At 31.1% G+C, this 25,432-nt stretch overlaps 1 protein-coding gene across 1 annotated transcript in view; it reads left to right on the top strand.

Annotated features, from left to right (window-relative positions):
• The window catches only part of LOC113377334 (RNA binding protein fox-1 homolog 2), a 312,484-nt gene that overhangs the window by 98,766 nt on the left and 188,286 nt on the right, over positions 1-25,432 (top strand). The window lies entirely within an intron of this gene.

The following is a 25,432-nucleotide window of genomic DNA, read 5'->3' as shown; positions in this document are numbered from 1 at the left end:
GAATATTTTAGTAACCAGAGCAGATAAAGGAAATGTCACAGTAGTTCTCGACAAAACTACCTCTTTAGAAAAAATCACTAGTCTAGTTAATGGCACTAACGTTTACAGTCCTATCAATAGCGATCCTACAGATCGAATCAACCGCACGTTCCACAAATTCATTAATAATTTAGTATCTACTAAACAAATTCCACAAGACTTGTCCTTGTCGTTAAAAAACCTGCATCCTAACAATCCAAAATTATACGGTCTCTCAAAAATCCACAAAACCAATGTACCCTTTAGACCTATAGTTGCAGATTTAAATTCTTCCCTAAATAAATTTTCTAAATTTCTGAGCAAACCCCTCTCCATAGTTGCTGTTAATTCTCCTTTCTTTATTAAAAATTCCTTCGAATTTGTCAACAAAATACGTAATACACAATTGCCCAACAACTCCCTCAAGCCTAGATGCTGTTTCTCTTTTCACAAATGTCCCACTAGAACTAATTTTAGAGTCAATCACAGATAGATGGGATGAGATTTTTGCCACACTACCCTTTCTCTCCATTGGTTTCGAGAGTCCATTAAATTCATAGTCGCGAATACTTATTTTGAATTCAATTCACATTTTTATACACAAATTTTTGGTACACCCATGGGATCGCCTATCTCACCTGCTTTTGCTGAACTAACTCTCTTTACAACACCTCGAAAAAAACGTCTCTAAACTATCTAATGTTGAATTTTTCCTTTATTACAGATATGTCGATGATATAATTACTTGCATTCCTAAAAATAACTTTGATTCTTTACAAATATTAAAGTTCAATTCCTTTATTAAACACCTCACTTTCACTTTCGAAAAAGAACACAATAGGTCAATTAGCTTTTTAGATGTAAATATCATGAAAACTCCAGAAAATAAAATTATTACTAACTGGTACCAAAAACCAACGTGGTCTGGCAGATATCTCAATTTCCATTCTTATCATCTTACTAACATGAAAATTGGTACTATTATCAATTTAGTTGATCATGCTATTCTCTTGCCAGATAAAAAGTTTTGGCCTTTTAACTTATCTCTAATCCACAGAACCCTATTAAACAATTGCTATCCTCCACATCTTATAAAATCAGTAATTAACAACAGGCTTTCCGTCCTTAACACAAAACATAATCATCCTTCCCTCGAGTCCCATAAAAAAGAAGAAAATAAGTTTATTGGCACTATTTGTCTCCCATACATTAAAAATCTCTTTCCTATTTGGAAAAAACTATTTGAATTCGCGGAGTTGCGTTTAGTTTGCAATATTGATCAGACTCTTAACTTTTTATTTTTGAACTTAAAATCACCGACAAGTTTAGATCGTATTTCTAACATCGTGTATAAAATTGACTGTACAAATTGTGAGGCCACTTATATTGGCGAAACTGGACAACATCTAAAAAACGTCTTAGACAACACTATAACAACTCCAAAAATAAAAATCAAACAATGATAACTGACCACATCCAAAGTTTCAATCATATTTTCAATTTTGATGTTGCCACAATTTTATATCACGAGTCGAATACATCGCAGAGAAGCTTTTCAGAATCATGTTTCATACACCTTTTTAAAAATAGCATAAACAAAAGATTGGATACTTCTTCACTGTGTGAGAATTACCAAGTAGTTTTAAACAATGTCTCGAAATTCATACTTTTAAAATAATTACCTATCCTGATCGACGTTTTAATTATATTAATTTTAATGTTAATTTTTCTTTTTCTTTTAATTTTTATCTCAATACTACCAACTATGTCCACCCTCACAATTGTCATCTTTTTATATTTTACTATATGTACCCTCCTCGCTTTGTCAAACCTTAAATTCTCTGGTCAGTTCGTGTGCTTTGTACCTAGCTTTTAACACGTGGTTGCATCGGAATACGGAATAGCGGGATGTACTTTACAATTTCATAAAAAAACTCATTCTAAAATTTATATATTGTTCAATTTAAAGTGACAAGAATTGGTTTTATTGTGCATTGTGAACAATTATAATTATGAAATAATTAGGATTATTACAATTACATGTAAGTTCATACCATATCACTTCTTATATATTAGTTTTAATTAATAATTTCTATTTGTGCCTTCAAACTAGAGTCTACTGAAGATGACACAAAACAATGTGTCGAAACGTATGGAAAAAATAAAAATGTTTTAAAGTCATACAAGTTTTTAATTGATGTATTGCCCTGAAGACTGAATCTCATATATATATATATATATATATATATATATATATATATATATATATATATATATATATATATATATATATATATATATATATATATATATATATATATATATATATATTGAAATGTAATGGGGTTGTTGGTAATAGGGAATGCAATACCGGTATACCGGTATACCGAATTACCGGTAAACCGCCCGATTTTTCGGTGGTATTTTTACCGATATTAATTCCAAAAATACCGGTATTTTTACATAAGCGCTATTTGATACATAATACACTAAAATTTAAATTTCTCGAAACAAATTTATCTTCCATAATCGCTTAAACAGCTATATCTTTAAGTGATTCTAAGGATAAACAAATGTCAAATATTATCTCAACTCGTCATTAAACTGAATATTTATTGCTTTCCAAAGGGCTTGTATCGTGTTACAATAAATAGAATTGGACTGATAGATAATGATGTTTGTTTCATCTATTGTAAAAATGTTACGGTTTTTTTAAGTGATATTTCCGCCAAAATATTTTATATCATACAGATTACCTCTGCGTAATCTTTATTTTTTTTCTAACTTTATACATAATAATTATGATAATTACTAAATATTTTTGCTTCTTATTACAATTATAAAATATTATTTTTCGAAAACGTTTCTAAGTTTGAAAATACTATAGAAGCATCACATTGTTTTAAATAACAATACTCAACAATTATAGTAACTTATTATTTATCTCGACAAAGAATCCGATCTTAAATTAGTGTAGAAAAATTATTATAATTAGTTTTTTTAAATATTGGAGATTATGCTAATTTAACACATCGGATACAGACAATACAGTTTATTATAATAATGTAATATGATCTTTTATGAGTTTTTGGTAAAGTACTCAATATACTCGATAGTGAGAACGAATTAATTAAATTGCATATACTTTTGTTAAATTATTATTTAAAAAAATAAACTTATTGATTTATTTTATTGTTTAGTTGAATATAGTTGTAGTTGTATATACATTTTTTTATATTTGTACTAGTAACTTTCAATTTTGTTTACGTTTGTTTAAAATAATAAAAATACCGGTAATTTATCGGTATTCCGGTTTTAAAATGAAAAATTACCGAAATACCGGTATTGAAATTTTCTATCGGTATTGCATTCCCTAGTTGGTAACGTGGTTCGTATTGACCTCCTAGTCGATACAGCCTTGCCGAGCGGTGGTTATAGTAATAAGTAGGCTTCGGATTGCCTTGAGTTCTTATTAAGATATTGGCTGAAATATCTTTTCACTTCTAAAGAACAACACTGACTATTTTTAACAATACTTTATTAGCACCCACTTACAATGATTAACAATGATCTTTATAATGACTAAACCGCGACTCTGCCTAATCGCACAGTTCCATAGTTTATATATCCAAAAAGTAGGACGGCAAACACCTTACGATGGCGTATTTAAAATATTTGCTGATGGTGATAATGACTGCAATCGATATCGAATTTAAGTCAATTGGCATATCAGCATTGCCATTACAGCATTATCGATTGCTATTACACAATACGCCACCCCTAAAGTGTCTGTCAGTCCCTTGACAGAATAAAAAAAAATTATGGAAGTTAGAGGTTTTCCTCCCCCTTGAAAAATTGTCCTCGATAATTATTTAAATATGTTAACTACTTACTGTTGAATAATAATGTTAGGCTTAATATTGCTTAATAGTTGTATTTTTACTGTAATTAATTCAATTAAGTAATTATTAAATTTAATCCTGTATCCGTGATATAAATATAAATAAATATAAATATAAATAAATATAAATATAAATAAATATAAATAATATAACTTAATTATGACGTAAATACAACTTACTAAACATAACTTTATTCTAATCTTAAATATAAAATGGTAGACATAGTTCTATTATAAAAATATATGTTATATAAACAAAAAAAAATATATGTTATATAAAGTCATAGCAACATATGTTGTTTTACATGTTGTATATTATGGTTCAGCCTAAATTTTGCAACTCGTAGGGCGATGTAACGGAAGCATGCAGCGTTTGGATATGATTATTATAATAAAAATGATAAGATAAAAAAATATCGAAAGTGGTAATAATTCTTTTTAAATTTAATTTATATTCCAATATTTCATGTAAAATAAGTATATCAAAATAATCACTGCATATTTCTACATCGCCCATTTTTTTTATAATAAACTCCGGGGCTGTCCATTTGGGTAATTTGAAAATTTGAGAGACCATTCGTGTCAGAAATTGAAAGAGTCAGTACTAATAATAAAACCTTCACGATCATCCTCTTGGCGAAATAAGGATTAAATTAAAACGAATAAGGATTTGAATAAATGCAGAAATTTGCTGGTAGGAATGTGTGAGATACTTGAGATACATGTAGAATATAATTCGATTTAATTAGTTAATATTTAAATATAAAAAAAGAGAAAAATAGCTCAATAATTTTCAAATGTGATAACTGATAATTCAAAATTATTTTTCATCAATAACTCAGATATTATATTTTTTAAGGTTATTATTATGAATTGTTACCAATTTGCCGTTGACATCTAATTTAGAATTAACTCCCTCTTGTTCCAAAACTTTATATGGTCCCTTGTAAATGGGCATCAGTTTCTTACATTTGCTCTTGTATGGGGTATTATCTTTCATCAAAACCAAATCACCAACAGAAAAATTACACTCGTTAATATAAGAATCATATTTTTCTTTAGATTTTATTTTAGATTGAATTAAGTTTTCTCGAGCTACTGCGTTTATTTGCTGTAATTTGGTTTTGAATTCACTGCTAAAATTTTCATAAGTATTTTGTATTTTAGGTTCTTTATTTATAAAAGCAGGCAAATCAACTTTACGCCCAAATACAAGCTCAAATGGTGTAAATTTTGTGGAACAATGTGGTGTTGTGTTGTGAACAAAAACGGCGTAATTTATCCATGTATCCCAAGTTTTATCGTCCTTCCCAATGTACGACCTTCTAAAATTTAGAAACATGTGATGACACTTTTCTAGAGACGCATTGGATTCAGGATGATACATTGAGATATTTATTTTGTTAATTTTTAAAAGTTTGCACACATCCTTAAATATGGCACTCATGAAATTTGTACCTTGGTCCGTCAAAACCTCTTCTGGTATACCAAACCTAAGAATAATTTCATTAACAAAAGCCTTGGCTATAGTTTTGGCTTCTTGGTTTGGTATCGGTATAGCCCCTGCAAACTTTGTTAAATCATCAATGAAAGTGAACGTGTATTTACTTTCATTGTTAGAAACAGGGTATGGACCACATATGTCAAGACTAATCCTTTCGAAAGGATTTCGCATTTATTTATAAATTTTTCTATGTCATTCCTCATATTAGGTCATAAATACGATTCTCGGATTTTGCTGTAAGTCTCACCTATACCCTGATGTCCACCTAAAGTATGATTGCTGTGAAAATACTCTAAAATAGAATTAAATTCTTCCTGGGTTAGATTAGTCTTAACAAAATCTTTATAAAATTTTATTTTAACATCAGTATCTTTGAAAAGAAACCTAAAAATTATTAAGATTTCCTCAACCTTTAAATTCTTATAGTCGTTTAATTTTACGGGATTGGCAACATGTAATTCCTTCATACCATTGGATTCCACGAGGTATTTTAGAGAACTTATACATTCAAATATGTCCTTCAAATGAATCTTTTCATGCTCCTTATGTGTTATTAAATAAATATAGTTATGTCCATCCTCCATTGCTTGTATAGTTGAATGAGTTGTTGTGTCCCTTGTAAAATCATTTATCCGTTTAGGAACGAAAATGACTCGAGGTATGGATTTTAGACTGGTATTAATATTGTCGTTACTCTCTACCACGTGATCATTAATTATGCAATTATTATTTCTGAAATTTATAAATTTCTCATAGGCATTTCTCAGTGTTAAAACCAGCTTTTCTTCGATATTTTGGTTTCCCATTCTATATCTCGACAGGCAGTCGGCGACGACGTTGGCTTTTCCAGGTTTGAACCGGACATCAAAGTCGTATTCATCCATCGCAAGTTTCCACCGAATATGCCTAGCGGTAGGCTCCTTACAATTGTAGAGATATGTTAGCGGCTGGTGATCTGTGTAAATCAGAAATTTGTGTCCGTACAAGTATGGTCTGAATTGTCGTACACTCCAAATAATGGCTAACAATTTCTTATCAATTGTGGCATAGTTCTTTTCATGTTTGTTAAGTTGTCGGGATGCGAAAGTCACTGGCTTCTCTCCTGTGGATCCTTCCTGCGCTAACACTGCTCCAATTGCCTCGCCGCTAGCATCGGTTGTTAAAATGAATGGTTTTTCAAAATCAGGATACTGTAGTATGGGTGCACTAGAAATTGCATTCTTGAGAGTATTGAATGATATTTCCTCTCGAGGACCCCATTTCCATGGCTCATTTTTTCTTAATGATACATTCAATGGATTTGCAATTTTTGCAAAATCTTTAATAAACTTCCTGTAATAACCGACTAATCCTAAAAACAGTTTTGTTTCTCTGGGGTTTTTAGGAGCAAGAAAATTTTGGATAGCCGTTACCTTTTCAGGATCGGCTGTGACGCCTTTTTCTGATATAACATGCCCAAGATACGTCAACTCACGCCTCAGAAACTCACATTTTATTGGCTGGAGTTTGAGATTATAGCTTCGCAACTGTTCCAGTATATTACGCAGCCGAGAATTGTGTTCATGGAGAGTCCTACCATAAATGATGACATCATCCATGTGCACTAATCCCTTGAATCCTTCAACACCAGCCAAAACCATGTTAGTCAATCTCTGTAACGTACTAGGAGCATTTTTAAGACCAAATGGCATACGTTTGTATTGAAACTTTTTCCCTACAGCTGTAAAGGCTGTCTTCGTCCGATCCTTCTCGTCTAATTCTACCTGATGGCATCCGCTGGCTAAATCTAGAGTGGAAAAAAAAACTAGAATTTCCTAATTGGTCCAAAATTCCGGCTATATTATGTAGAGGATAAGTGTCCCTGACTGTGATTTCATTTAGTTTCCTAAAGTCGACATAGACACGCCATCTCCTGTTACCATCTACATCTTGCTTCTTTGGAACAACCAGAAGCGGAAAATTCCATGGGCTGTCGGAAGCTTTAATTATATCGTTTTTGAGCAAATCATCCACTTGCCTTTTGATTTCAATCTGCTGGGCCTGAGGAAGCCTATATTGTTTAATATAAATAGGTTTTGCATCATTAGTAGTAATAGCATGCTTTATTGAACTAGTACAAGTTAGTTTATCACCCTCCAGATAAAATAAATCGTAGAAGTCTTCACAAATTTTTAATATTGATATTTTCTTCATAATTCATGTGATCGATTCTAATACAATTTTTAACTCTTTTTATCCGGTCATAATCGCAATTCACATTACTTTCATTTAGTTTTAATATTTGATAATCGTCAAGCGGATACAGATTCGGTAAAAATAATTCATCAGTAATTGTTACTTCCTTATCGTTAGTGTTTAATATTTGAATGAAAAGTCTTAGAAGGTTTTAAAATACAATTGGCAACATAAACTCCCTCTAGGATTTCAGCAGATTCGCAAAATAGATTGCCTACTCTATTTGTTAAAAAAGAAACAATCTTTTCCGTCCTAGCAGGAATTATTTTTGCAGGTTTCCCTAAAAATTTATCGGTACCTTCTGAAGTTTGGGAACCTGGAATAATAGGACCTGCAGGCACATTGGCCATAGAAGTGGCATTAATAGCCAAATTTGAAGTAACATCATCCTGAACCGCAATTATCGTCTGTGTTGGCGTTAGACCGCTCGAAAGCCAGGTTACTAACTTTATCCACATTTGTAGAAATATTCGCGAAATTCAGAGAATGATTATCTGTAGCTGTTGATGATGACCCTTTTACCTTCTCAACTTCCATCATATGAAATATTGAATCTGTATGTTCTTCATTCTTATGCTTGCAATTATTTTGTTTTATATCGCTCTCGCTCGCGCACGACATCGTCGACGGTTCTGGGTCGCCGACGGTATAGTGCACGGCTTTTGTTGAATCAGCAATATGATGTGTCGTATCGTCATTGAACTTGCCCATTGTTACAGAAATTAGTTTGTTGTTAACAGTGATAGTGAAAAAATTGTTGGAAAAATCAATTTGAGTTTTATATTTTAAAAGAAAATCTAATACAATTGTACCGTCAGCGTCTATGTCAATATTATCGGATATGACGGTGCATTCGTGCTCAAGCTCAACATTGCCAATTTTAAATTTTAGCAATACCGAACCTTGTGTGTACACGCGTTCACCAGTAATACCCTTCAATGTTGACACATTTTTTGTAAGGATACAATTGGGTGATCATTTGTTATATTTAATAATAGGCACATCACTTGCTGAGTCTAATATAAGCATGCACTTCCTATCATTTACCTTGATACCGATCAGATTTTTATCTATAAAATTTTTCCTAGTTACATTATATACTTTATAATTATTCGCCCGAGTGTATTCTTGATTTTCAATACACCCGGCGCATATCAGTTTTTTGGGTTATTGCCGCTTGACATGCGATTTGCGGATGATGACCTAGGAGTGGGAGGTCGGGGTTCGACATGGCTGCGATGAATATGGCTTTGTCTGCTAGTTTGGGATTCTCCAGCCTGATGATCCACGTTAAACATAGTTCTTCTCCGACATTGTGAAATGTAGTGACCTTTGACTCGACATCTTTTGCAGAACGGTGTAGCCTTATTTTTTGTATATCCGCTTGAACAAGATAGACCATGACCATTCCTAGCCAAATTCCGTTCTTCCTGGATAGCCATTGATATAGCTTCCTGTAAATCGCTGTGCCTAGCGGCCCTAACCGATATTCTTAACTCGGGCCTAAGGCCGTCTATAAAAACTGCCAATGCTAGTTCGCTATGAGCGGACTCCATTGTAGCCCATCTAGTGTCATCATACATTGATTCTTGATCGTACATTAACCCAAGTATCGATTCTATTCTATGAGCAAAATTTCTCACACTTTCCCCAGCATTTTGTCTTAATTTAGATAATTCTAATTGTAATTCAGCCACAGATCGTCTCTCACCGAATTTTTTCGAAAGAAGATTTTTAAGTTCTTCCCAAGTTACATTATGAGAACGTCTAATATATTGAAATGCAGCCCCTTCTAATTTATTTAAAGTAATTTTTTGAAGTTCTTATCAAGTTGCTGCATCTAGGCCGCGCCTACATGTTTCTACAGAAAATATAAATTTATTTAACTCAGAAGGTTTACCACTAAATTTTGGGATTTGTTGTATAGCGAGATTTAAGGCCTCAGAATTAACTCAAAGATCGGTTTCGGTTAATGTAAAATTGTCGATCCTTTCTTCAAAGACTGAACGTCTAGTAGAATTAGTTGTCATCTTCGGGGCGTGTGATGTCCGATTAAAGAAAAGAAATTTGTCACTTACTTGGGGAGAGTCGCTGTCGTTGCGAGTTGCTCACGGTTCAGTGTTGGTAGAGCCGCCACCTTACTACCCTTAGTTCCTCGAATTAGTATCGCTGGGTTACTGGATCCGCCCTTGAGTCTGCAGCCTCCGGGGTGCGAAAAACTCGGTTTTCACGTTCACAGGCAACGTCGAATACTAATTCTTCACTACAAGGTATCCCACCGCTGGACACCATGAAATGTAATGGGGTTGTTGGTAACGTGGTTCGTATTGACCTCCTAGTCAATACAGCCTTGCCGAGCGGTGGTTATAGTAATAGTAGGCTTCGGATTGCCTTGAGTTCTTATTAAGATATTGGCTGAAATATCTTTTCACTTCTAAAGAACAACACTGATTGACTATTTTTAACAATACTTTATTAGCACCCACTTACAATGATTAACAATGATCTTTATAATGACTAAAACGCGACTCTGCCTAATCGCAAAGTTCCATAGTTTATATATCCAAAAAGTAGGACTGCAAACACCTTACGATGGCGTATTTAAAATATTTGCTGATGGTGATAACGACTGCAATCGATATCGAATTTAAATCAATTGGCATATCAGCATTGCCATTACAGCATTATCGATTGCTATTACACAATAATATATATGTATATATATACTAGATGACCCGACAGACGTGGTCCTGTACCCACATGTACATTTTTCTAATATCCTATACTAATATTTACACCGTTCAGTTAAAAATAATAATTATTGTTTTTTGAATTACTATTTACACAAATATGAGTGATGTTAAATGTAGAACTGCTTCAAATAAAATTATGATTCTCAATTCCCACAGTTAACACTTTAATTATCCCTTTAACAAATATTAAAATATGTTCAATAAGATTGTATATTAATAATTATAGACTGCAATTAATAGAACAAATTTATTTCCAATAGCTCGATTTATTTTAATGCTAAGGGTTATCCAATAATTTTAGTCACACCTGTAGATGTGGATGTATAAATGAATGATTTTCCAAATTTATCACACGAAAAATCGTCTGCCTTTGTGATTTATAGTATAAGATATACGTATTGGAAATTGAAGTCTTTTAAAAGGTATAACATATTCAGAAAGAATTTATATATAGTATTCGCGGCATAGGTACAATATCACCTTAAATTTTTATACCCAAAATAATTGCTTCAAAAATGTTGCCTATAATTTTTATAATTTCGTACCATATTTTAACTGGCTTTTAATAATTTTAATATCTAAATTACATTTTTGTCACGAATAATTCAATACACATTATTACTTAAACTTAAGTTCATATTTGAAGTACTAATTAATTAAGTACGAATTAACTTGTCAAATTCTGTTCACATGTGCTCTATTCAACCTACGATAAACAAAATTATTGCAGTAAATAGAGAGGAAAAAAGTGTGTGCTCTACGATTTTTTTTTTTACTATGCTCCAATTTGCTTGATATTTTGGTAGTAGGTTAATCTTACTCTTAAATTCAGAAGTGAAAACAATTTGCACTTCTTCACCACTCCCGGCATTAATTTGATTATAACTCTTTTAATTCTGATTTTATCGGAACTTGTAATATACTATTTCAAAGGTAATTAAATGACCTACAACTTTCTCTATTATAAATTTTACCGTAACTTCTCTTATTTTAAAACGGCGAAGGGTTAAATGGGCTTGAAAGACACTCTGGTTTACAGCCGCGCCCTCTTTAAACGATTATAACTCTATCAATATTTGTGTAACAAAAAAAAATAATAAAAAGCAATAATTAGTCAGAAAAAAACCTTGAATTTCAGAGATATAATAATGAGAAATTGGTTGTTTTGTTTTAAATGGATTTTTTTTTCATGAAATCATGAGTTGTTTGAAAATCGTTTGTACTAAAGTTATGGTATTTTCTAGAATCCATCAAGATCTCTTAAACCAAGTTAATTCTAGATGGAATACGATTATTTTTAATTCTGGTGGAAATGGCAGTCATAAACTATTTGATTCAAATGAAAAAAAAAAACATTGTATGCGTCTTTTATTTGCATGATAGCTCACTCACTTGCAGAAATACTCATTTTAAAGCTTATTTTGAGGACTATAAAACCCCATTTTCATATATAGCATAATATTGTTCTTGAACACTATAAAACAGTGATTTATTAAGATATTAATTTATATAATTTTGGACATTTTATTATTTTTGTTAAAATGTATATTTCTTTTAATTTTTAACGTTTAGTTAAGAAATAATAATCTGTCAAATTGAATTTTAATATAGGGCATGTAATTACATTGAGCTGACATTTCACAAACGTGAGACGCATGTGCAGAACTGCATCACTTGTCGGACGCATGTTGACTCTATTTTATTATAATATTTTAATTTTTGGGTACATCTTAGCTGCTTTTCGGCATTAATAATGTAGACATTACATTTTCCTTATTTATAATCATGAATTTATTATATTTTAATATTGCCTTAGCCTATAAGTGAATAGATTTGTTTGGTAAATGACAGTCTTCATTTGTTTTTAATGTCAAACTAAGCTTCAAATATTTTCAATGTCAAACAATGATAAGCGGTTTTTTGTATTTTTTTCTATTTATTTCTACAATCTAATTTCTATATTTCTACAATTAAATTATTATTTCTATAATCTAATAACTATATTTCTATGAATCTAAAAATTCTTGAAAATTTGCTGAACAAACTTCAGGAAGATTCATGAAAATATATAATATATATTATTTTTGCGTTGTAAAATTTGATAGCAAAATGCGTTTTTTCCTGATCTGGTGTGTATAATTTGGTTCTTTTAATTAATTTTTCAATGTTATATTTTTAATTTCAAAACTTTCTAGTCTCGAAAACACATCTAGACTCGAAACGTATAAAAAAATTAAAATTAGCTTTTCTACATTCGACGCATTGGCTGTTTTATTCAATTAAATATGTTTCAACGTTGAACAAAAAATCCTCAAGATATATATATATATATATATATATATATATATATGATTGGTTTCTTGGAGGGTGTAACAACCAGTAAAAATATAAATAAAGTAAAGATTTTTAAAACATCTTTTTTTCTGTACGTTACGATATAAAATTCTACGTCGTCATCAGTGGTTTTGAAATTCTTAGATTATCACTTGCACATCTTAACAATTTGTAAATAATTAATAATTGGAAACAAGCATCAAAGGGCAGTAGTCTTTTTATAAAGAATAAAAAATAATTAATAAATAAGATATTATTAATTGCTCTAATTGCGAACTTTTATATATAGGAGAAACTAGCCAAAACCTGAGTAAACGTCTTCATCAACATGAAAATAATTAAAAAAAAATCCTAAGCAATTTAAGACGATGTTAACTGATCATATTAAATTAAAGTATAATATAGATTGTTTCAACCCAAAAATTTTACATTTTGAAGAAAACGTAATTAAAAGAAGATTCGCTGAGGGGTTGTTTTTGCAATTTCATAACGACAAAGTCATAAACAAACGTTTTGACAATACGGCCCTGAACGAAACAAACACGTGGTATTTTAATAGCGTGTTAAAATTTCTTAAAAAATGACAACACTTGCTAAAAACTCTTCAAGAAAAAATGTGACATTTCTATCTTAAACTCCGAACAGTAAATACATAGTTTCGACAACTTGTTAAGTTAACATGTTTATTTGTGTGTTTTACCATATGTGAGGTTAAAAAATATATATTTTATCGATGTGCACATACTCATACCATATATTGATAATGGTTTCATATGTTGTATTAGGATACCAAATTGTAAGTGTTTTATTATTATTATTATTGTTTTTATATGAAATTTCTTACATATTATTTATTTAGTTTTAATTGTTATACTTAAATTGATTACCACTGAATGAAGGCTAAGATGCTAGCCGAAACGTACGTATTTTAAATAAATATTTTTTTAAAAAACTCTCATACTATATTTATTGATGTAACGCCCGACTTTTGAACTCAAAATAAACATATTTATATATATATATATATATATATATTTTAAGTTCTTTTAATTAATTTTTCAATGTTATATTTTTAATTTCAAAACTTTCTAGTCTCGAAAACACATCTAGACTCGAAACGTATAAAAAAATTAAAATTAGCTTTTCTACATTCGACGCATTGGCTGTTTTATTCAATTAAATATGTTTCAACGTTGAACAAAAAATCCTCAAGATATATATATATATATATATATATATATATATATATATAACTTGGATATAGCAGTAACCGTATAGGAAGTCGCACATTATTTATCTTCAATCACTGTTTATAACTAGTATAAAGGAGGGGAATCAAAGCAATTTGTCATGGGTCAAATATAAATACTTACGGATAAAACTTGAGAATGCCATTCAAAAAATGGTCGATAGAATTTTTCGTATAATACTGCACCATGGTTTTCTCATGATACGAATTGTGTAAACACAATGTAAAATTCTTATCTGACAAGTATTATTTTGGTTGTACATTTACAAATATTGTTGTATGGTTGTAGCTTACTATATCATTCGAGTCGAACCGACTACAACTCTCGGTAAACATTAAATCGGTCTCGGATTATTCAAGTGAAAAATAACATTAATGAATAGTTTAGTGCACAATAAAATAAAATAAGTGTAGTTAGTTTTAACATAAGTGAAATTCATCAAATTATGTTCCCCATTAAAGGGGAACACTCAAATTTATCAATCCCTATTGTGGAAGCGTATCGCACATTAAATGATACTGAATATGATCCAGAAACTGTGACCTTGGCAAGTACCTCCAGTAATCAACTCACGCACAGTCAACCATAGCAGTCAACGTTACAACAAAACATTCCAAACCTTAAAAATAATACTCCGACCAAATTCAATGGCAAACTCCATCACACACTAAAAAACGTAAAACTAAGGAAATTAACCGAGCTGTTTTAATTACAATAACATTCCAAAACAGATTCAATCCGTTGTTATCAACAAAATCAAGACGAAACACAATCAAAGAAACCTTTCTTTCAAACAAATTTTACACAAAAATTTTGCCGGACGAAACTGTAAAAATACATTGCTCTGATTCTGCTACTTTTCGACAAATGGTCACACTACTGAAAGATGCAAAAGTAGAACACCATACCTATCAATTAAAAGAAGATCGCGCATTTAGAGTAGTAGTTCGATACCTATACCATGCAACCTAAACAGAAGAAATCACAACCGTATTTAATGAATGCGGTCACAAGGTAAGAAATGTTTTAAATTCGCGCAACCCACACACAAACCAGCACCTAACAACAAAGACATTACATTACAAAGGGGACAAATTCCAAAATAGCATAATTAAAATTGAACCGCCAAATTCCGTAAACGCATCGTCCTATGTGGACGCTGCCAACAATTTAATCATACAAAACGGTACTGCAACCGGATGTTCACATGTTCCCGTTGCGCCGAGAATCACTCTAGATGAAGATACGGTTCCGACCTGCGTCGTGTGTAATACTGTAGGCCACATGTCTAAATATAAAGGCTGTAAACGATATCTAGAATTGTATTCACTCAAATATGGATCGACGTCAGTTAGTAATAATAACAACAATCAAACTGCACCTACTAGCCAAATTAATAATGAAACGTTGCTACCTGGTTCGGTAAGTGACCCTAGAAGACTATCTTTAAAACAAAGCTACGCCGACATAATCAAAACAAACAAACCGGTTTTTGCACAACATGCGAGTTTTTCACAGGTACTCAAACAACATGAAGCTTCGAACACAAATCAGGTAGATATGCTATTATCGCAGTTCTTATCGGAATTCAAATCCATGTTTTAACAAATGATGCAAATGATGTTTCCAGATTGAATAGATTTGATAACAGCTTATGGAAGCCACTATCTAATAGAAGAAGACCTGCAACTAAACACCCGCTAATAAGATTAAACGCTTCCGACTCTTGGGCAAGAAGTGACTCTGAAAAAGCAAATTTGTTTGCTAATTATCTATCATCTGTCTTTTCGATTAATGATATCAAGTCAAATTTTAATATTTCTAATTCTGAAAACACAACTTCAGACCATAACAAAACTAGATTCTTTACCGTGAAAAGTGTTTATAATGAAATTAAACGCCTTAAACACAAAAAAAGTGTGCGCGTAAGGATCACACGCGATTGAAGTAAAACTTATTTGCTAGCTACTGTACAAAGTAGCAAATTTAAGTTAAGTAAAAATAAATACATCATATAACAATTTTGAATAATGTTTATTGGTAATATGGTAACACTCGTGATGCACACATTTATTATACACATTTATATAATGATAAGTTATAAATTATATATTTATGATTGCAATAAAAATATGTATAATATTAACAAACAATAATGTAATCAAAGTCATACTTGAAATATGACATGGTCGGTTTAAAGTAATTGCTGGTTAATAAATTCTATAATATTCGTTCAAAAAGTGGATTATGTTAAACAACGCCTAAACAAATATTGTTTTTGCAAATTCACTCATCTTGTAACAAGTCTGTTTGAAGAACTTCATGTAATTAAAACTAACATACATTAATTTACTGTTTGTATTTTTTTACTTTTTCGCTGACGATATAATCTCATTCTTTGAACAGCTGTAATATCTGTCTTGTCTAAAAAATTGAAGCTATACTTTTATATTTGTTTTATTTATCAAGCCCTGCACATAGCTTGATCTATGAATCATTTTCTTTTTTATGTGAACGTTAATGCAATGATTATCATCAATATTACGAGGTTATAAATTAATCATATTATTAACACCAACAAGCACATTTATAATTTGGCCAAATATTCCAAATTGTCTATTTGCATGTCGCAATCGTCTAATTTGCATGAAAAACAACCTAGGTGAAATTAACCTTTCAGATACAGTATCTAGTTTAGGTAGATAATTTGGTATAGGTGGAAATACAAACCCGTTAAATTTACACAAAGTGGGAGCCTCTGTAGTATCTGTCTTTTGTAAAAATATTTTCCATTTTAGTAATAACCTCAAAGGTATATAGTAACCTCGAAAAACTCGAATAATACAAATTACTTCAATAAACTTACACTTCTTAGGCAGCGCAGATTTTTCCTGTGTTTCATTATTTGCGATTATTTGCATTACAATTATTTATGAGGGACGGAATAAAATATTCTTCCGATCCTGACATTTTCATTAACTAAGTCAGAATTTATTCCACTGTTTAACCTTAAAAAGTTTTAACATAACACCGGAAATTTGAACAATATGCTTCATGCTTTCGGTGACGTATGATGGACGTATGCACGTATAAAACACGCTTTCGGTGACGCACGCACGTATAGTCACGCATCAGAATCGACCCGTATAGAAATCATATCATCGAGAGCGAATGACTCTCACTTCAGCTTGGCGTAACAATTTCCGTTGCATTTGTACGGATTTACACCCATGTCGCGCCTAAAGAAGTTTTACTTCAAAAGCTGTAGGTATAGATTCAATCTCAAGCATAATGCTTAAAGAACTCCCCAGAGAAGGATTTATTTTACTAACCTACATCTTTAACGCAATTCTTAGACTTAATTATTGGCCGATATTATTCAAAACCTCATTCAAAAAAGATCCGAACAAAGTCAATTCATATAGACCAATAAGTCTGGGTTCAATAACATCTAAAATATTCGAAAGACTTCTGCTAGCAAACATCGCAAGGACTACTAACCTAATTCCTAACCACCAATTTGGCTTTCGCAGCGGACACACAACTACACAACAATGTCATCGAATAGTGGACACTATTAATTAAGCTTTCGAAGGCAGCAAATACTGCTCTGCTGCTTTCTTAGACGTGAGCCAAGCATTTGATAAAGTTTGGCATGAAGGCCTTCTTTACAAAATCGGAAATTTATTGCCAGCATACAAGATGTTTTTTGAGTCCTACCTTACTCGGAGAAAATTTCAAGTCAAGGTTGGCGATACTACGACTGAGCCGAAAGTAATGAAAGAAGGAGTCCCCCAGGGCAGTGTTTTGGGGCCATTCCTTTGCCTTATTTACACTAATGACTTCCCCACATTGAGAAACACCACCTGCTGCACGTTTGCGGACGATATTGCTGTTTTGGCAGTTGCACAAGATCCAACCGATGCATCTTTTAAACTGCAATATCATCTTGATAAAATAAATGAATGGTCCAAAAACTGGAAAATTAAAATTAACCAAACAACATCACAACATATAACATTCACGCTCAGGAAACAAAGCTGTCCAAAAGTAACGCTTGACGGTGACGAAATTCCCGAAAACAACGTGATTAAGTACCTAAGCCGGCACTTAGATTCCAAGCTCACCTAAAGATTCCATATAAACAATAAAATACAGCAAATAAAACTAAAAATGCAACAGCTAAATTGGCTTTCAGGCAGAAAGTCAAAACTTTCACTGCATAACAAAGTAGATTAACTACAATGCAGTGCTGAAACCGGTGTGGGCCTGCGGCATAGAGCTGTGGGGATACGCTAGCAAATCACATATAGCCAAAATGCAGAGAATGCAAAATAAAATTCTCAGAGCTCTAGTCGACGCTCCATGGTTTATAAGTAATCATATGATATATCAGGACCTAAAAATACCATATATAAAAGACGTCACCAAGGATAAAGTCTGCACGCATCTTAACAAAATCGCAACACATACCAATAAATTACTAAAACCAGTTGTGAAAGAAAATACAAACCGAAGACTTAAAAAATGGCCTGCCGACCTGACCATGTAATCTCTGCCTGACTTTCTTCACTTACGATTAACTCAATGGAGGCAATATCCTAACGTACTTAATTTTCCTAATTTGCTTACAATCATATTTTTGTATTTATAATCTTTATTTTTGTATCTTTATTATTTGTTTATTTTAATTACTTTATTTAATTTTTGTTTTTGTGTATACATCATACATCAGCTTATAGAATCTGTATTCTGATTGCTAATTATAAACAAATAAATGAAAAAATAAAATAAAAAAAAAACTATATCATTCATTATTTGATTTTTTGAAAGTTAATGAATGGATGCTATTTTTATTCAAATGAAAATTAAATTATATTTGCGATGGTTTGAGCAACGTCTTACGCTTTTTAGGGCACACCTAGTGTGAAATTGTCAATTTTCAATTTTTCCATATTTCTATAGGTTATACCTTTAAAAATAACATACCAAAATTTTAAATCGATATCTTAAATAGTTTTTGAGTCGCGTTTTTCTCGAAATAGCCCAGTCATTTGGTGCATTTAGGCAAAGCTGTTACCTTAAGAGTTTTCCGGATGTTTTGAAAATTGGTGATTTTATAGATTTTGATGTGATCTTCACGAATTTTACCTTTGCGACCTCGAATTTTTGCCGCTGCCGCCGCCGCCATATTAGAAAAATTGCGTCAGAAATCAGTTTTTCAACGATATCTGCTTTCTGACTCATGTTACATTAAAATAACTATATACAAATTTATTCAATAACGTTTTGTTCTGTAACATCAATAGTTTTAGCGTACGTGCGCTGCAAAGTTTTTGCTGCTCGCATCACCATCGGATATTTGGCCGCTCTTTGCACTTGAACGCATTCTCTCTAATAAATAAATAATTTTAATGTTGAATTAAGCTTTTCTGCTTAGGTCTGGCCTAGAAATAATATAAATTAATTATTTTTGTTTTTTATTTTTATTTTTGCTGATGATTGAACATTTTAAATCATACAATTTAATGCATTTTTTTATTTATTTTGCAATATTTATGTAAATTTCGGATTATTAAGCTATGAAATATTGAATGAACTCAAATTAGGAACTGTATATAGAATTAATCTTTGGCGATAATCGTTCCAATAACTCGATTGCAATGAATAGATTACTGCGTATTGTATATAAGATTATATTATCTCCTAATAACAATACACAACGTCAATTATCTGCATTTCTACATCCACATATATATAATATGTTCAGAATCAATAGAAGTATTTTTTCTAGACGTCAGTATATTTTTTTCGTTACGTATACTAGTATTACTTGCATTCTCTTTTCTCTCATCTCTTTTTTTTTTAAACGCCGACATATTGTCAATTTTTGATTATTTATTTTCATCGTAGATCATTGTACAGACAATATTGTCTAGTTTAACAAGATTTTTTATGGAACGTTTTTGTTTAACCAGTTTCCGTAGGACTTTAATTGTTTAGTATGTCCATTAAGACTAAGTACTCTATCGTTATACCAAGTAAATCGTCTAATTTTAATTTTAACAAACGTCAGAAAAAAAACTGCTCATTTTCTCAAACTTCGATGGATTTTTAAAATTCAACTACTTGTCATTAGACCGTAATATTTTAGTAAGTTTTATAAGACCATGATATACATTGCCATAAATCGGCTTAATTTTTTTATCAATAGTTAATTACAAGAAAACGGCTCGGTAGATTTTCACCTAAAACTAATCAGTATCATTCCCAACTAATATCTTTGGAACAGTTTTTGATTTTTTTAAAATAGATTCGGTAGTATGAGTCTGAATGTGGATGAAAAGTTTAACACTATTTCCCAAATTACAAAGAAACGAATCGGCAGATCGTCGCACAAAACTGACAAACGAATAGTCCTCACCGAAATACATCAAATGGCTTTTAAATTTCTAAAATCGGTTCAGGCGTTTTTGAGAAAACGTCGATCAAAAGTCTAATTTTGACAAATGCCAAAAAACGATACCAATTTTTGCAAACTTTGACGAATTTTTAAAGCTAAACCAGTTGTCGCAGGGCCGTAATATTTTAGTATGATCTAGAAGACTATGGTATCTACCGTCAAAAAAATCATAAATATCACCGAATTTTTTTAACACTTTATTACATGAAAACAGGTCGATTCCCAACCAATATCTTTCGAACAGTTTTTGAATTTTCAAAATCGATTCAGAACTGCGGGCTAAAACGTGGACGAAAAATTTTTCACCTTTTGAAACGGCTCGGCTCGGATCTCCGCACAAAACTGAGAAACGCTAGTTTTCTTCGAGATACATCAAATGGCTTTTAAATTTTTGAAATCGGTCCAGCCGTTTATGAGAAAACGTCGATTTACAGCAAAAAAATTGTTCACGCACATGCACACACACACATACTTTTTCAAAATTTGTTCTCATTCGATTCAGAATGGCTTGAAACGTCCAGAAAACATAAAATTAGCTAAGCGGATTTTTTGATGGAAACATAAATTTCTCCTTCTTCTTCGGGAAGTTAATAAATTCATTCTCAAACCTTAAAGAAAGTATAAATCAAATATCATTACTTGCTTGCTGTAAAAAAGTAAACCGAATAAATGCTTGTCTCTAGTTTGCTAAGAAATGTAACATGAAGTCGAAAAATTCTAGTGGGTATATTTCCATATTTTGATCCTAGTTGGATGAAAGTGCGAATTGAGTATAGATGTGTATAGACGACGAGTAAAAGAAAAACGACGAGTAAAAAAGCATTTTAGGCACGAATTTTTGTTTTAGTTACTATTTATAATTTTTAACTCGACTATGCATATTCAAAATTTCAACCAATTCCACTTTTTATCAACACTGCTCATAAGTTCGACTTTGTGTGGATGAAAAACTTGTCAAAATATTTTTTTGCGAAAGTTATGAAACAGCAAATATATTTGCTTCAAATAACCATTTCAGACTAAAATAATTGGTAAATTATGCGTGTGCCATTCTTTATAAATATTTCATTTTGTTCGTTTTCTTTTTTTTAATTTTTTTTTAGAAGTTATATAAAAATAAGTTCAGATGAAACTTCATGAAATTTTCTTTATTTTATATAGATTAAATAATAAATCAATTATTATCTGAATTAAATAATAAAATAGATAACCTTTTAATTGTAGGTCAATTTGACCGCGCGTGGTAGGTACACGTAGGTACACGAATTGTCGGTAGGTTTAGTGTTATAATAAGTATGAATTTTGTTTACATTGTTTATTCATTAAACTTCGATGCGGCGCTTACGCGCTTCGATATTGCCTCTCTAAAACGGCCACACAGCACGATTGTTTTGAAAAAAGCTTATTATCTTCCGAATAATTCAAAGTATGAAGAAAATTTGAAATATAAAAAATCAAAATTCTTCAAAAAAAGCCAATTTTTTTTTTATTTCAAAATTCTCAAAAATTAAATTTTTTTTTTAATTTCAAAAACTTAAAAAAAAATTAAAACTTATTTTTCGGTACGGGTAGTTCGAGCAATTTGCCTTAAAGCACTATGCCATGCACTACTAGATAATATTGTAATTCTTTGCGTACACATCTTAATCTTAACCCTCTATGGGCCGCTTATCTTTCAGGTTACATTCCAAATTTTTCGAAATTTTACCGAATAATTATGGGTTTTTCATGAGATGATGTAACAAAACTTAATTCTTTAACGTTGTCAATACAACCAATATTAAATACTTATAACTTTTTCAGGTTGAAATACCTTTTTCATATGTAGAAGTGCGAACATTATACGCCGCTGTGACTTGAAAGTCACATCATTTATTAATACCAAAGAAATTGTTCAAATTTTTGTTATGTTTTTTAATTTGCATATATAGGCTATATATTTTTTTGTTAATGGATCAAAATAATTGAAAACAATTTTATTAAATTCAAATTGTATTTGGGCCACTTCTTTTAGCTTTATACTTTTGATATACCATTAGACTCCAACTTACAATAAGAACCTTTTAGAAATTTTAGATGATTTGGTAGTTATGATATACTGATTAGTCAGTATATTTGTTCATTTTTTTTTTGCTGCCCTAATGGTTTGTTTTTTCTATTATATTGTCTAATAATTCATTTGTAAAATAAAAAGTAAAATAATCTATTGGATGTCTTATATTGCTTTGTATTTATAGTCGGGATGTTTGTTGATGTATATCAAATTATTGAAGGAGAATCGGCACATTCGCTAATGTCTTCCCGCTTTTCATTAAATTTGTCGAACTTCTTCTTTTTTTGTTGGTTGGATAATATTATCATCACATTCATCACTATCTTCGGTGCGAATAGTAATTTCGTAAAATTTGTCTGTATGAATGTCTATTTGAAACTCATCTTCACTACTGCTTAATTCACAAAATTTACCAGTCGTTTTGCCATATTTAAAAGCGCTCGGTCGTTTTATATATTTAAAAAAAAACTACTAAAATAACTTAAAATTATTTTTAAAATACAACACTGTTTATCACTGCTATATGTAATTTATTAAACTTTTCGATGCAAACTGAGTCATTGTTTATAAAATAGGCTGTGCCTCACAGAGTATGTTTGTCCACTCAGGTGGACAGCCGTCCCCAAAGAGTTAAATAATTTCGCGTTCACAAGTGTTTGTACAGCGCTGATGAATTTACATTGGGTTAATGTCGTAATACAAAAAGTGGCGTCGCAGCTCAACAAACAGATTACGAGTCGTAATCGTTATCACCTATTCAAGAGTACTTGAGCTACTTTGTTCAGTTAATCGAAATAATCATCGTTATGTTGCGATTTATTGTGTTACGTAATTTGATATAATTTTATGAATATACAATAAAAAAAATATTAAATGAAATTCAGCGCTAGGGTATAATTGCATACTTGTTCAGATTTTTTTTACCCTTAACAATGTTAAAGCATTGTGATTTGTTCTTTTAGATAGTGAGGTATCTATTGAATACTTTTTCAGATCTTTTTACTCTTAACTAACAATCTTAAAGCATTGTGATTTGTATTTTCAGATAGTGAGGTTTTACAGCTATATGTCCATAAATTAAAAAAATCTCATCATAATAATATCAGACATCATCACATAGGCTTATAGAAACAATGTATTCTGATTGTCTATTGAATAATTAATAATAAATAAATAATAACAATATCAGAAAAACTGTTTGCATGTGGCTAGTTAACTACACATAGATAAAATGGTGAAAGTCTGCATCGAATTAGTGAATTGGACAATATAATTTGAATAACTTTATGGCAATTTGGGCAATTTGTGCTGCGCTTTTAATAACTAATGCGAGTTTAGGAATGAGTTTACGTATCTCGTGCTAATTTGCAACTAGTGGTGTATGGCATCGTGTTCTCAGGCAAATTGCTGGAACTTCCCGTATCGAAAATTAACCATTTTTAAAAACCCATAGAAATGCAAACAAAAATTGTTATTCAAATATCTATAAACAATCTGATAATGATGTGATGCATATGTCTAAAGACTGTTCGCCTAGTGGTTTAAATTTGACCGCCTCAGTAACTTAGTATATCAGATTAATTGCTCTAATTGCGAACATATTTATATCGGAGAAACTGGCTAAAACCTGAGTAAACGCCTTCATCAACATAAAAATAACTGAAAAAATACCAAACAATTCAAGACTACGTTAACCGAGGATATAAATAATTTAAATCATAATTCAGATTTTTTAAACCCAAAAATTTTACGTTTTGAAGAGAACGTATTTAAAAGAAAATTCTCTGAGGGGTTGTTTTTGCAAATGCATAACGGCCGACATTTACATAAAAAGACAACAGGGCCTAACAATGTGGTTCCTAAATAGCGTGTCAAAATTTCTTAAAAAAATCACTTGAAATGATTAAATATATTAAAAGATATTCCCATGCATAAAAATATATATTAAATTTCGTTGATTATCTTAAAATGTCATGACCATTTGTTTCTCTCAAATTGACTACAAGCTCACTTGATTCCCACACTGGTCGTGGATTGGATCAAATGTTGAAGATAAGAATTGTTACTTAAGATTTCTGATACTAATAAGAAGTTGTTCTTCAAAAAAAAAAAAAAAAAATTATGTGACAATAATAAAGCGTGATCTACTAAATTCATAATGGTGCCTATTTTAGCAGAGGGTGGCAGAAAAGATGGTTGAGGTATCGACCTGAGTAAGCTGATTTGTGATACCAATTCGTAATTATATTATTGTTTTTGCGGTGAACCTGTTAATCTAGAAAACTGATGAAATTGTTATTCTTTAGTTCGAGAGTAAATTGTAAATGCTTGCTATAAGAGTTAAAACTGCATTCCAGCGACACAACATTTCTCGTAAAATATTTTAACTTCTATAATGATGATTCATTTATAACAATATATATTTTATTGTGACTAATTAAATTTATTCTGACCACTTGTAATTTCACATAACGTAGTTTGAATCCATGCTATCAGTTTTGCAGGTAAAGCGTCTGGCATTATTATTTTTGATTTTTTTTATTAAATAAATTACATTGTATAAAAATTTTAAGCTTACAGGAACAAATTTAGTTTTCGTTTTTTACACTTTTAAAGGCCTGCACAACCATGATGTGTAGGGCTAAAAGCTGCCAGACGATGGTTTAAGTACCTATCACCAGCACAAAAATTTTTAGTCTTACAGGAATACCGTTATTCAATAGATTCACTAGCTCTTTGTCCAAAGGTTTGTGTCGTTTTTCATAGTTCTTTATATATTTTGGATATATTTAGAGACAAATTTAATACTTCAAGTTAATTGATGATTCAGAGGTCCCGGGTTCGATACCCACTTCGAGCAGCCTGTTGTCAGGTGGCAGTGACAATGATTTTCACTTGGAAATATAGATAGCAATATGTTT

The sequence above is a fragment of the Ctenocephalides felis genome, unplaced genomic scaffold (assembly GCF_003426905.1).
Source record: "Ctenocephalides felis isolate EL2017-DRISC unplaced genomic scaffold, ASM342690v1 CF-g0.4_SCAFFOLD_01886, whole genome shotgun sequence".
Classification (NCBI taxonomy): Eukaryota; Metazoa; Arthropoda; class Insecta; order Siphonaptera; family Pulicidae; genus Ctenocephalides; species Ctenocephalides felis.
Note: the sequence above shows the minus strand (reverse complement) of the source record. Positions and strands in the feature narration are given on the sequence as shown.